A 13,868-nucleotide genomic window follows, 5' to 3' on the forward strand; every position below is an offset into this window, starting at 1 on the left:
GTGTGTGTGTGTGTGTGTGTATGTATTTATTTATTTTTAGCTCCCACCAATAAGTGAGAACATGTGGTATTTCTCTTTCTGTGCCTGACTTGTTTCACTTAATATAATTCTCTCTAGGTCCATCCATGTCATTGCAAATGGCAGTATTTCATTCTTTTTTATAGCTGAGTAGTATTCCATTGTGTAGATATACCACATTTTCTGAATCCGCTCACCTGATGATAGACATTTGGGCTGGTTTCAACTCTTAGCTATTGTAAAGAGTGCTGCGATGAACACTGGAGAACAGGTACACCTTTGACTTGATGATTTCCATTGCTCTGGGTATATTCCCAGCAGTGGGATAGCTGGGTTATATGGTAGATCTATCTGTAATTGTTTGAAGAAGTTCCAAACCATTTTCAATAGAGGCTGCACCATTTTGCAGTCCCACCAACAATGTATGAGAGTTCCTTTTCCTCCGCAACCTCGCCAGCATTTATCATTCACAGTCATTTGGATATTAGCCATCCTAACTGGGGTGAGATGGTATCTCAGTGTGGTTTTCATTTGCATTTCCTGAATGCTGAGTGATGTTGAGCATTTTTTCATATGTCTGTTGGCCATTCAGACTGGGTGATTTCTAAGTCTAAATCTCATTGAATTAAGGGGTTGAGGATGGTGGAGAGAGGAAGGTGAGGTTCTAAGCTAGTCAGAGAATAGACGTGTTCCCCCACCTGCTCAGGCCTTTGAGGCTCAGAGAAGATCAGGTCTCTCTTCTTTTCCCCCTCCTTCTCTCCTCTCTTCCCTCTCCTCCCCTTTCTTCTCCTCTTTCCTTTCTCTCCTGCCCTCCTGTCCCCTGTCCTCTTCTCTCCTCCCTTCTCTTCCTCTTTTCCTTTCTACAAATGTTATTTTAGGCAGTCTTGGGTTTGGAATCAGGAAGACCTGTGTCCAATTATGGCTCTGTCAGCATGAGCTGGGCATCCCTGGACAAAGAACTTTGGCTTGTAGCCCCAGCATGCTCATCTGTAAAATGGGAGAGTGATACCTCCTCTGGCGTGCTGGCAGTTCACATGACTTACCCCACGGAAAGCACTTGGCCCAGGGCCATGCACACAGTGGACACTTCCGCTATTTCTTTAGTCTGGAGGCTCAGGGCCAGGCTCTGGAGCCAGGCGGCCTGGTTGGAATCCCAGCTCTGCTGTCTACCAGCTGTGTGGTCTTGGGCAATTGACTTAACCTTCCTGTGGCCCAATTTCCTTACTGGTAAAATGAGGGTAGTAATAGTACGTACTTCCTCAGGTGGCCATGAGGACTAAGTACCAAGTGCCTTACACACTGCCTGGCTGTCAGCTATTTTGATTATTCCACGGGTGATGGTGCTAAAACAGCTGATGAACCAGGCACTGTACTTAGTGCTGGGATAGGGTGGGGAACAAAATACAGTCCCTTCCCCAAGGAGTTCCCAGTGCAAGGGGGACAGATATCCTGACCAGCAAGTTCAACACTGCATCACCATGGCGGGCTGGGGCCACAGGGAGCCAGAGCAGCCCCTTGAGGGTCAGGGGAAGCCTCTCCGGGAGGTAGCCTCCAAACTAAGACCTGAAGAGGTGGTCATTGGGCCACAAACAGGGACAGGAACAGCATCCTAGTGGGAAGAACAGCATGCACAAAGGCCTGAGGTGAGAGGCAGCCCAGGGGAGGGGATCACCGGCAGCCAGCCTGTCAGTCTGGAGCGCCTGAGCCCCTTGCAGGGAGCAGACGCGCTTCCCCAGCAGCCCGGGGCCTGCATGTGCTCCCGGTTTGCGCTCAGACAGTGGGCACGGCTCCCAGCTGTGCTAGGCCGCCAGAGGGGCGGGTGGTGCCCAGCGGGCCTCGCTGCCACCCACAAGCCCAGTCCCCAGCTGACAGAGGAAGCCTCCCCTGGCGGCCCCTACTCCATGCAGCTGGCCGCCCCCGCCCTCGGTCAGCCCAGTTTCCTGCCCCTCCCTCCTTCACTCCTCCCTCCAGCTGTTTCTCTGGCTGAGTTCTGTCCTGTCCCATTCAGGGCAGTAAGCAGGGAGCTCAGGACAGAGTGGGTGCCCCTGGGAAGACTGCTGGGGGATGAGGGGGTTGCAGGGGGCTGTGCTCAGGGTGGTTCTAAGGGGATTTTAAGCGAATCAATGAAATTGCTTTCCAGGCGAACAGTCACAGACAGAGGAACGATGTGATTGGGAGGAAGAAGCTGGGAGCACAGGTCTCCTGAACAGCCTCCACTGGCCTGCAGCCACGGGGAACCCTCCGGAAGACCTTCTGGGCAGAGACCAGCGAGAAGGTATCATGCCTGGCTTTGATGTTTTCCAAGGAGCCAGGGAAAGGCAACGCTAGTAGAGAGAAAAGTTTAGTTCTTCTTGTAATTTAATGTTTGTTAAAAGGAAAAGAGTTTCATGATTATTTTTGTATTTCAAAAGTAATGCATGTTAATTGTAAAAAAAATAGCAAGGACACACATATCAGCAGATAAATGTGGATACCCACATCTAGTGTGTCCTTAACCATGGATGGTGAACTTCCTTTTATAGCATCTGGCTGCATGGAAAGAAGTCTTGAGATTTATTTAACCCTTTCCTGTTGTATTTACTTCCACTTTTCCCCCCATTATTATCAACAGTGCTGCAATGAACGCTTTGTCTTAGTATGTCATCTTCGTGCGTTGGTCCTATAGATGTCTTTCCAGGGATGAAATTGCTGGGTCGAAGGTTTGCCTGTTTTTAAGATGTTTGAGCCTTTGGCCACATTGCCCCCTGAAAGCGGTGCCAGCTTGCACTCTCTCCAACATTATATTGGGGTGTGATATTCTCACAGCCTCACTCATGCTGTTAATACCTGTCTCTTAAACCTTCCCTGCTGAGAAGTTGAAAATATTATCTAGATGCTCAATTTGCATTTCTTTATCAATGTTGATTATCTTCAAGCTTATTCTTCACTTTTCTTTCATGACTATCCTGTTTAAGTCTGTTTCCATTGTATTTTTTCTTGTTGGCATGTTTATCTTTTTCTTATTGATATTTAAGAGTTCTTTGTGTATGAAGGGTATGAAACCTTTGCCAGTGCTCTCTGTTGAAAATATTTCACCCTCCTCCACCTCTGCTTTCAGGATAGTGCATTTTAAATGGGTGAGCCAAAAAAAAAAAAAAAAAAACCAAAAACCAAAAAAAACAAAAAAAACAAACAAAACCCCAAACCTTAGCTTTTGGCAAAATTACAAACAAACAACACATCACAATGATGTTACTTGATAAAGTCTGATCACTCAGATCTGTAGCATTCAGAGGCTAGGTCACTGGTCTGAGGTCACGCAGCGAGGAAGTGGCCACGTCCTGAGTCTGCCTTCTCTTTCCTGAAGGAAAGCCCCCAGCTTCCCTTTTCACACCTCCTACCTCCTTTTCAAGACCGATCTTCTCTGCAGTTCTTGCTGTCTCTCCTGCCCCCTCCGAACTAGCTTGAAGGAAAGCAGTATTAATCTAAACCAGTGATCCTCAGATGGTGGGGTGTCAGGCACCTGGGAGGTCCATGGGAAGAATTATCTTTTGGTGCACAGGGGCCTTCTCTGGGCTCCCCCAAACTTCAGGGAATAGATAAACAACTTTGGGCAAGTCATTCTCTCTCTGGCTTGACCCCTTCTGAGTAGTTTTCCACCCCCATTGAGTCAAGTTCTGTCCTCTAGGCTCGTCCAGGGCCTTTACAGTCCTCTGCACAAGAACTGCATATATTAGGTTCATTGAATAGTGTTCATTGTGTAAACAAAGTAACCAGGCCTCAGTTTCACCACTGTAAAATAGGGTGGTGGGAGTTGGACTAAAATCCCATCTCTTAGATGTTTACCTGATAACTCCTCTCAGTTTGCAAACCACTTTATGAAGACAGTTTTCTTGAATCCTCACCATGGCTGTATGATAAAGATACTATTAACATGCCTATTTTACAGATTGAAAAACTAAGGCCTGTAGAGGGGTTTTGATGCTAGACCTCCACAAGAGGCAATGAAGCATTGTGGCTGTGGGGGTGGGTTGGAATTGGTCTGCCACCTGCCAACTACGTGACGTGGAATAAGTTATGCCTTATCTTTGTGCCTCAATTTTTTAAATCTATAAAATGGGAATAGGAATAGTAACTACCTCTCATAGAATTATTACAAAGATTAAATGAAATCATAAATGTAAAGCACTTACCAGAGGATTTGTCAGATAGAAAGGGGTCTATAAACATTAGCTATTATTCTCATGATCACTTCTATACCACCATGCCATCTATACCTGTAACACCGAACTGAGCCAAATAGACATTATTGATTTCTTTACTAGTGAATTATTAGTGCTCAGATTCCCACTGATGTACAGAAAATCAAAAGCTTATTTCATTCTCTTTGAGCTACATTGCACTGGTGTGGTCATTACCGCCAGTCGCAAGGCTATGAAGTAGACAGACTCCGAGCTTCTCACAGTGCAATTTTTGGGCCCACTTGCACCACAATAATCATGATTGTTTCTTAAAGCTTCAGTGTCTGGAATCAGACTCTCTGAGAGTGAGGCTTGGGTGTCTGCATGTTGAACCAGCTCCCTAGGTGATCTGTATGTACCCCCAAACTTGAGAACCACCAGTCTGGGGTACGTGAAGGTCTTTTATTTTTTTTCCCCTTTGTTCAGTTTTCTGGTATATATATATATATATTTTGGCTGCTCATTGAGGTTTCTTTTTTCCTTTCTAAGCAAATATCCATGTACTTCTGTGAATCCCCATGTTCTGTGTCAGCATTTGAGGCCAAGAGACTTGGCAGAGAAGTGAGACTTTGTCCAACGGTACCACAGAGCGTCAGATCATGTTAGCAGCCTCCCAGTGTGGGGGCTTTGAAATTATTTCAAGACATAGAATCCTTACCTCAAACGAAAGTAGATGGGAACATGTCATTTGAAAACAGATAAAAGTGGTGTTATTCTCGTTGAAACAGAGGTGAAGGGCTCTAGGCCGCCGCAGCTCACTAGACCTTACTCTTCTTGCTGATGAGCCTCTAAGAATCCTCGTAGCTCCACAGAGTGGGTTGAAAACTGTGAATCTACTCCAAGGAACTAAGAGAGAAAGTTCTAGGCCTTTGTTGAACTTGTTGTGTGACCTTAGGCAGGGTACTCCCACTCTCTGGCCATATTCGCATCATATGTAAACAAGGAGGTTGAAAGTTGTATTAGTTAGGGCAACAGCTGCAGTAACAAATAGGCCCCCAAATGTGTAATGGCTCACACAGAACAGATATTTATTATAAAGCAGTTATTTCTGAATGGAAGGTAGTCCTTTTCCTTTCAGTGATTCAGTGACCTGTCTTGGGTATCATCTTTGTCTGCCGCCGGCCAAAGGCAGAGATGAAAGAAAGTACGAAAGTGGTGCTTTTGCTTCTGAACTGCCTTGACCTGGAGGAAGCACCCATTGCTTCTGCTCATGCAGGAGAACTAGTAAGTGGCCTTGGCCTGGAGGTAGCACATGTCACTTCCACTCACACGTGAGAACTAGTCACCTGGCCAGTCTAGTGCAGAGGAGTCTGGGACATGGAGTTTTTGGCATGGGCAGCTCTTTCCCAGCTATGGCTGTGTACTGTGGAAGGGGAGAGTGGATTTTTGTGGGCAGCCAGCTGTCTGTGCCACAAAGATGGTGCCCTCTTGGGCCTCTCCCATTCTTTGGTTCTCAGTCTAAATTTTCACTCGCCAGTCTTAAAGTTAACATGGTGATGTTGGATTCACACAACTTTTCTGACCTCAAGGTAATTCCCAAATATACCGAGTAAACTCCCAGATTCCAGGTCTCTAAACACAGATTTCTTTAGAACGTAGGCAACTGCCATTCCCTTTCCCTCCTGGAAAAGGGAAATAAGAATAATTTTATTGAGCACATCACATTTGTTGAACTGAAGATTTCCATATTCATTATCATTTCATTGAATCCCCCTACAACCCTACATGGAGAGACTTCAGGATTATCATCCCTGTTTTACAGATGAGAAAAGTGAGGCTTAGAGAGATAAAGAGAATTAATTGCTCAAGGTCCTGCAGCTTGTACCCCAAAATACTGGTATTTGAACTCAGAAAATTCTACTCCTGTCCTGAGGTCCCATTGCATGATGGAATGTTCGTGTGTGTGTGTGTGTGTGTGTGTGAGAGAGAGAGAGAGAGAGAGAGAGAGAGAGAGAGGGTAGGGATTGGGATTTTTCTTGGGATGGACTCCCCCAGGGCTGGGCTATAAGGGGAGCAGAGCTCAGGAATCATTGTCCAACTTTCCAGAATGGGCCACGGTTGCTGATTACAAGACAGCGGGGTGGTTGTTCAGGCCTGGGGAAGCCCAGTGTGACTAAATATTACAGCCACTGGCCATGAAAAAGAGAAGAGGTAGCGTGTGAGGGTGTCTTGTGGGCCTGGGTGACTCTGAGGCCTCAACGGAGCCAGACACAGGGTGGGTGCTTGGGAGCAATTTCCTGTGTGATTCAACCCACGGAGGGGTGAAATCTGCAGCAATGTGAGAAATTAAGATGAATCAGGCCCAGGTTGTATCCTGGAGGCCATCAGGGGAGGGGAGACAAACTTGTAACATATACTTTTATTCATTCACTCAACAAACATTTATTAGTACCTGCTACATGTCAGGCACTCCACAAGGGAAGAACGACGGAGAGGACAGAATTCCTGCCCTCGTGGAATTTTGGAAGGGCCGTGGGATAGTTAGATTTGTCCCCATCTTTGAGATAAGGAAAGTGAGGCCCTGATTGGGTGAGTGACATTCCCAAGGTCACTTGGTGGGATTAGGACTTAGACTCCTGGTTCCCAGACCAGGCCTCTGTCTATGCCCTCCACTGAGGGGGAGGCCCTCAGCCATGCCTGGAATGCAGAGAGAGGGGCCTGTCAGTGGCAGCCACTTTAAGCTGCTTCTGGACCCAGGACATGCTGGTTTCTGGCAATATTAGGAAACCAGTTAATTTATTTCTCTCTTTTGGAACCTTTACATTTTTGCAGCAATGGACACACATGTGATTGAAAAAGAGCAGAATTTCTTGTGCTGCTAGATAGAACTGAGAGGCAGTAATTCTCCATGGTGCTATCAAAGAAAGGAATGTTAATATCTGGGTGGCATCGTCTGGCAGCATAAAGTGGTGATACTCAGGGATCCCAGCTCTGCCCCCAACCTCCTGATACCCTCAGCTTCCTCATCCAAGCAGTGGGGATGCTAGGATACTTGCTTGGCAGGGTTGTGGTGGGATTAAATCAGATAATGTACAGAAAGCACTGTGTGTGGCACATGGTCAGCTCAGTGAAAGAGGGCTTTGAAATTCACCTTTGCATGTCTGAGCTGGTGTGGTCATCTGGCGCCTTGTGACCTTGGGTTCCCAGGCTGGAAATGTCCTTTGGGTCAATCTCTTGGCCCCCTGTCTGGCCCCATGGAGAAGTCTCTGATGGTGGGGAGGGCCTCGGGCCTCGCTGCCTCCATCACAAACACGCTCTGGCAACACTGGAAATACCAGCAGCTGACTCAGCAGAGAGGTCAGCTACCATCCAGGCAGAATGTTGGAATCAGTTCTGCTTTCTTGGGGTAAATAACTCAACTCCTCTGATCCCATCCCTGGCCTTCTGCTGAGGGTAGCTGTTGTGCAAGGAGGTGGATGGGTGGGGAGACTGATGCAAAAAACAATGGCTGGCACACTTGGCTTTTTCTCCTGGGAATCAGGAATCAGAGAAATAGGAGGGCCAATGGGGAGAGGGTGTTGTGTAGCTGGGCCAGGGCAGGCCCAGCAGCCAGGCAGACTTGGGTTCTAGTACTGGTTTTGGCACCTACCACTTTTGTGAGCTTGCGTAAGTCACATGACCACATAACCTCTTTGAGCCTCAGTTTCCCCTTGTCTCCGGGTTGTTGAGAGATTGTCTGCCATATTCTTGTGCTGTAGTCGGTGCTCAGTAAATGATCTGGAATGGTGAATAAGGGCAGGGGACATTCAAAACATGCCCCTCCCTTATTATCTGGATTTGTTTGAACGGTTTCCGAATCTATGAATTCTTGAGTGTTAGATGAAGTAAGAGCTCAGGTAGTAAGTGTATTAGTTTCCTGTTGCTGCTATAATGATTACCACAAATTCAGTGGCTTAAAGCACCACAAGTTTGTTGTTTTACAGTTCTGGAGATCAGAAGGCCCAAATGGGTTCCACTGGGCTAAAATTAAGGTGTCAGCAGGACTGCATTCCTTCTGGAGGCTCTAGAGGAGAACCTGTTTCCTTGCCTACTCCAGCTTCTAGAGGTTGCCCACATGCCTTGGCTCATGGTCCCTTCCTCTGTCTTCAAAGCCAGCTCAAGGGTTGAGTCTTTCTCACATCGAATCGCTCTGACCCTTCTGCCTCCCCCTTTCACTTAAAAGGACTCTTGTGATTACATGAAGCCACCCAGATAATCCAGGATAATCTCCCCCTCTTAAGATCCTTGACCTAAGCATGTCTTCTGAGTGTTTTTTGCTATGCTAGGTAATGTATTCATTCACAGGTTCTAGGGATGAGGATGTGTACATCTTTGGGGAAATGCCATTCTGCAGAGCACAGTGAAGGATATCTCAGACATTGATCTGCATCTGTCTGTTACCTGAATTTGAATATTGAGAGTTCATATGGCCATCCTATTTACAGCTGGCTCAGCGGAGGAGCACTGACCAATCAGAATGGAGGCAGGTGTAAACAACCAGCGGGACTGTACCAGGGCATACTGAGTGACTGTCAGGCCTGACTGAGGCTTTGGCATCATCCAGACTGAGTGCTCCTGTCTGCGACATGGGATGGCAATTTGTATTTCATAGTGTGGTTGTTAGGATGAAAGGAGATAGCCAGAGCCATGTCCCTGGCACCTGGTGAAGGCTCAACATGAACAAATGATCCCCCAAGGCAGTTTAGTTTTCTGGGTTGGGCCTCTCTATGCCAGGAACAGGCAAGTTCTAGATATGAGAGCCCTTCTGTTTCTTTCCCATGCTGGGGACAAGTGCTAGCCCAGCTCATGGGCTGCAAGGAACAGAGCTCCTTTGGGAGTTCATTGTTGAGAATGTGTCTTCCAACTTGGGAGGAGAGGCAGGTACCAGCTGCCAAGCCAGGCTTGTGCTCGACCTGAAAAGTTCTCAGGATCTGAGGAGACTGACGAGATGGGTGATCTCTGTCCCCGCTGCAAGAGCCTGTAGCTCTCTGTTCTGCTGTTCTATTATCAGTGTGGCTCAGTTTCTGCCATTTCTGCCTCTTTGTGCTTCTGGCCCTGCTGACTGCTCTGCCTTCTCTCTGAGTTGCTGTTTAAACACTCCAATAGGGACCACCTTACTGGTTCACCTAGTCTTGCCAAGGTTACCACTGGGTTCCTGTTGGGGTTCAGGTTTCTCTTTGTTGATGGATGAATCCCCTCTCAATCTGGAACCTTCATTTCCAGCAGGCCCCAGAAGAATATTGAATTGACATTGAGTTGAATTAGCCTTCACCTTGACATGATCTAGTCCAGGGGCACATGCTGTGGCAGACATCACACATCAGTCATGCTTCTTTCTCTAGCTGAACCCAAATGTTTCAGTTATTTATCTCTGTGTATCAAACCACCACAAACTTTAATAGAATCAAATGACTTACTTGTTCATGATTCTGCAATTGGTCAGAGTTCTGCAGGGATGACTCATCTCTGCTCCATGTGGCATTGGTTGTGTCACTCATGGGCTGCATTCAGCTGGGAGCTCGACTGGGATTGGGATGTTAAGATGATTTCACATCCTCCTGGGACTTGTGCTGTCTCTCTCTATGTGGCCCATCTCTCTAGCAGGACCACCTGGCTTCTCCACCTGGAGGTTGAGGGCTGTGGGAGAGTGAAAGCAGAAGCTGCCAGGCCTCCTGAGACCCTGGCCTGTGACTAGCATAGCATCACTTTTGTCATGTTCTGTTGATCATGGCAAGTCACGAGGCCAGCCCAGATTCAAGGGGAGGGGACGGATGCCTCGCGATGGGAGGAGTGATGTGTGTGTATTGGGATGGGGATGAGGATGTTAGATAGAGTCTGTCTTTAAAGACAATCTACAAACCAGGCTTGATCTTAAATAGCCATTTGTCATCCCTGAGCTAGTCCACACTCCCATTTTTCAGATGGGAAACTGAAGCTCAGAAAGAGAGACAGACTTGTCTAAAGCAGTAAAGGGAGTTAGTGGAAGAGTCAGGATAGAGCTTCCATTGACTCCATGTATAAGCATTTACTGAGCACTTACTATGTGCTAGGAACATGGGATTCAGAGAGGGACAAGCCTTGCCCTTGGGGAGCTCCCAATTGAGTGGGAAGACAGCAAGTAAGCAGAGTGGAGTCTGTCTACCTAGAAGGTTGGCTTTGATGTTGAGGTGCTTGGGACAAATTGCTCACGGGTCACAATCACCTGTGATGGTTTTATTCATCACCCATTCAGTATGTGAGTCCAAAGCCATTTTAACTGAGTGCTTATTGTTAAATACACTCACATCAATGCCTGCTTGATGCATCTAGTATGCAAAGCACTGCAGGAGCAAAGAGGAGGTAGCTTTCACTGGGAAAGCCAGGAAACATTGCTTCAAGAAGGAAGCATGTATTTGAACTGGGTTCAAGGCCAAGGATGAGTCGGCCTTGAGCTGCCTGGAGGAGAAGTTGGCCAGAAATAAAAGAGACTTCAGACAGGAAGAGCAGCAGGAACAGAGATTTGGAGACGTGATGAGTGTGTGGTGTCTGGTTTGGCAGGCGGGAAGCGGGCAATGGCAGGAGGGAGTCTGGACACTCTGCAGAGACTTGGAGGTCCCACCCAATTTCCTGGGTGGTCCAACATGCCTCATTTCACTTCAACAGCATCCTATTGTCTCCAAGGCTTACCCTCTCCAAACTCAGTTCTTAAACTTAAACATTTGAATGACGAAAGAGTCTAGATAATCCGAAGCTAATTGAGTTTGAATTTCCAAGTCAGCAGAGGGCATGTTGGTTTGTGGCTTTATCTCCTGGGTTATCTGGCCCATAAACCAGCTTGGAGAAGAGAATATTACTCTACATTGGTGGCTTTCTTGACTGAATAAAGGGACCACTTTCCCACCACTGCTAGGACTTACTGATAGATGGAGGTACAGAGGCTGGGAGGAAACGGAGTGTGTCCTTTAGGGTTAAAGAGAGTTGATTTAGGATGGCACCTTTGGTCTGCCAGAGATGATTTAGTGATGTCTTTATAGGAGGAAGACTCTGCCGTGGCCTGCTATAGCCAGACTGAGCAGGGCTGGGCATTAAAGAGTCCACCGGCTTCCCCCTTCCACGGGGGAGGCAGGGCTGACTGAGGGCAAGAGCAGGTCTTCAGGGAGTGTGGAAAATTTTCAGTCTCTTTTATGAAAGACTCAGCTCACAGGGGGTCTGTTCAGCTGTCAGAGATTTGGGCATGAAGAAAAAGGGCTTCCCTGGGGTAAGAACGGAATGGCCATCCTGTGGGCAGAAGCAGCAGCTCTGCCGCTCACAGACCTCTTTTGAAACCCATCTCTGCTGTGAAACCTTGGAAAAGTTGCTTAACCACTCTGAGCCTCGGTTTCTCAACTGTAAAGGGGGGGATCATAAAAAGGCTTTCCTCGGCGATGTCGTGGGGCTGAAATGAGATCGACTGTGGCACGGAGCTGGAGCTCAGAAACAAAACGTGGCCTCAGTGTGACGGGGCTGGCCCAGTGGTGAGGGGACAGAGGAGACCAGAACTCCTGAGCTACGAAAGGCTAAGAAATGCCAGTTGCAGGCAATGCCAGGGTCATAGTTTCGTCCCAAGCTTTTCCTCTCCATTTTGGCTAAAAAGCATGGCAGGGAATGGGTGGAGACCTTGAATCTCCAGCCTCGCGTCTCCTGGGGCCTGTCTGGCCTAAATGGGCCTTTCTTTTACTGTTTTTCCCTCCGCTCCCATGGAAAGCCTTGGGCACCGACGAAATCAGAAACAGGACTGTGGGGAGGGGAGAGGGTGGCATGAGCAGCCCGCAAGATGGGCGCTGGGCCCTGCCCCTCCTGTCCCCTTCATCCTGCTCTGCCAGGTGTGGGGTGAGGAGATTCGTCAGGTTGGGGTCTCCTCCCCATCCTGGTGGGCTGGCCCCTGATCCACACTTCCTGTGCACTCCATTTCTCTGCCCTGTCCCAGCTTTGGTGTTTCACATTTTCCAGGGATCTGGGAAGCCAACAGTGCCTCATAGTATCGCCTTCCAAGAGCCTTTGGTGTTGTTTCCACTGCCGGAAGGCACGGGTAGCTTTCCTGTTTCACATTTTCCAGGGATCTGGGAAGCCAACAGTGCCTCATAGTATCGCCTTCCAAGAGCGTTTGGTGTTGTTTCCACTGCCGGAAGGCACGGGTAGCTTTCCCGCCCAATCCTGCTTCCGGCCTCCTGCTGTCCTCTGGGGACACCTCTCAGACCATCACATCACACTGTTTATAAAACGGGCACCCACCCCTGGCTTCACACATGCTCATCAGAAGCCAGGGAGGTGGGGCAAGCGTGGAGCGGGGCAGACAGGCCCATTTCACTGGCAGGAAAACTGAGGCCTAGAGAGAGGACATACTGTTTATAAAACGGGCCCCCACCCCTGGCTTCACACATGCTCATCAGAAGCCAGGGAGGTGGGGCAAGTGTGGAGCGGGGCAGACAGGCCCATTTCACTGGCAGGAAAACTGAGGCCTAGAGAGAGGACGTGCGCTCACTGGCTCTTCATTCTCTAATTCAGCATGTATTTATTAGCCAGCCTCCCTCTCTGCCGCTGAAATACACCCACCTTCTAGGGGCTTTAGCTCTTTGCTTTTTGGTGAAGCTTGTAGTGTACTGATTTAGAGTTTAAGACAGACTGGGATTTGAATCCTGAGTCCTTTGATTACCAGATGGGTGATCTTGGATCAGTTACTCTCTCTCAGCCTTAGTTTCCTCACTTGTAAGTTAGAGGTGATAATAGGATCTGCCATGAGTTGCGTGGTAAAAATTAAATGAGATAATCCATGAAAAGAAAAAAACATAGCACTGGTCTTGGTGCTTAGTAGATCCCTTGTGAAGGGAGGATGCTTAAGACTTTGGAGCTCTTAAAATAAGGCAGGCTGCATGTGAGGTCCTCAGGAAATGCTTTTCTGAAATGAGTTTGAGTTCCATGATCACCCAGCCCTCAGTGGCCATATCCTCCTGTCCAGGATCAGGCTCAGAGACTGAGGCTCAGGTTAGTCGAGGCCACACTGCCCAGGCTATTCCTATTTTCTCTTCTCCAGAGTCCACATGCCCTTCTCCTCTGTACCCTTTTCCTCCTGGAAAACAGGCCTTTCTCCTTTCCCTCTGCTGTAGACGCTCCCTGTACCAACACCAATTAAGGCAGCACACGAGGCTGGGACTTTATGATGGGGCTATCTCTTCATCTTCTGGGGATCGACTTACCAGTCTCTTGTCCTCTTCCCTCAGAAGCCTGTTCTCATCCAGATGTTTAGTTGGAAACCAAAGCAATAAACTCTCTCCCACTGAGGTGTTTGCAACTGATGACCGCTTGCAGGAACAGGGGTCTGTGAGCATGCTGCCCTAAGCCTGCAGAGTGCCCATGACAATGGATGCTCAGGCACCATGGATGCAGGCAATGGGGACCTTCTGGCCAGGGGTTTTCCCGGAGGCCAGCAAGCAGCAGCCTCCTCTACCACAGGGACCTGAGGACAGGAAGTTACTGAGTCAATCCTCAGGAGGAGTCTGTAGTTTTGGCTCTCTCACACCTCTGCTGTGACTCTTTGCTCTTCTCTTTTTTCATAGACCAAGTGGCCAGAATTGGGTTAACTTTTTTATTATGATTAATGCCACAAAGCTGCACATCAGCAGAGCACAGAGAAAT

General features: G+C 48.1%; 1 protein-coding gene across 1 annotated transcript in view; it reads left to right on the forward strand.

The window, feature by feature from the left end:
* The first annotated feature begins 2,232 nt into the window (after positions 1–2,232).
* Positions 2,233–13,868, forward strand: part of CMKLR1 (chemokine-like receptor 1) — a 47,318-nt gene continuing 35,682 nt past the window's right edge. The window contains exon 1 of the mRNA XM_008581093.1: positions 2,233–2,293. The gene's annotated coding sequence lies outside the window, so the exon portion shown is untranslated. The remainder of the gene's footprint in view (positions 2,294–13,868) is intronic.

Source organism: Galeopterus variegatus, unplaced genomic scaffold (assembly GCF_000696425.1).
Source record: "Galeopterus variegatus unplaced genomic scaffold, G_variegatus-3.0.2 Scaffold2261, whole genome shotgun sequence".
NCBI lineage: Eukaryota > Metazoa > Chordata > Mammalia > Dermoptera > Cynocephalidae > Galeopterus > Galeopterus variegatus.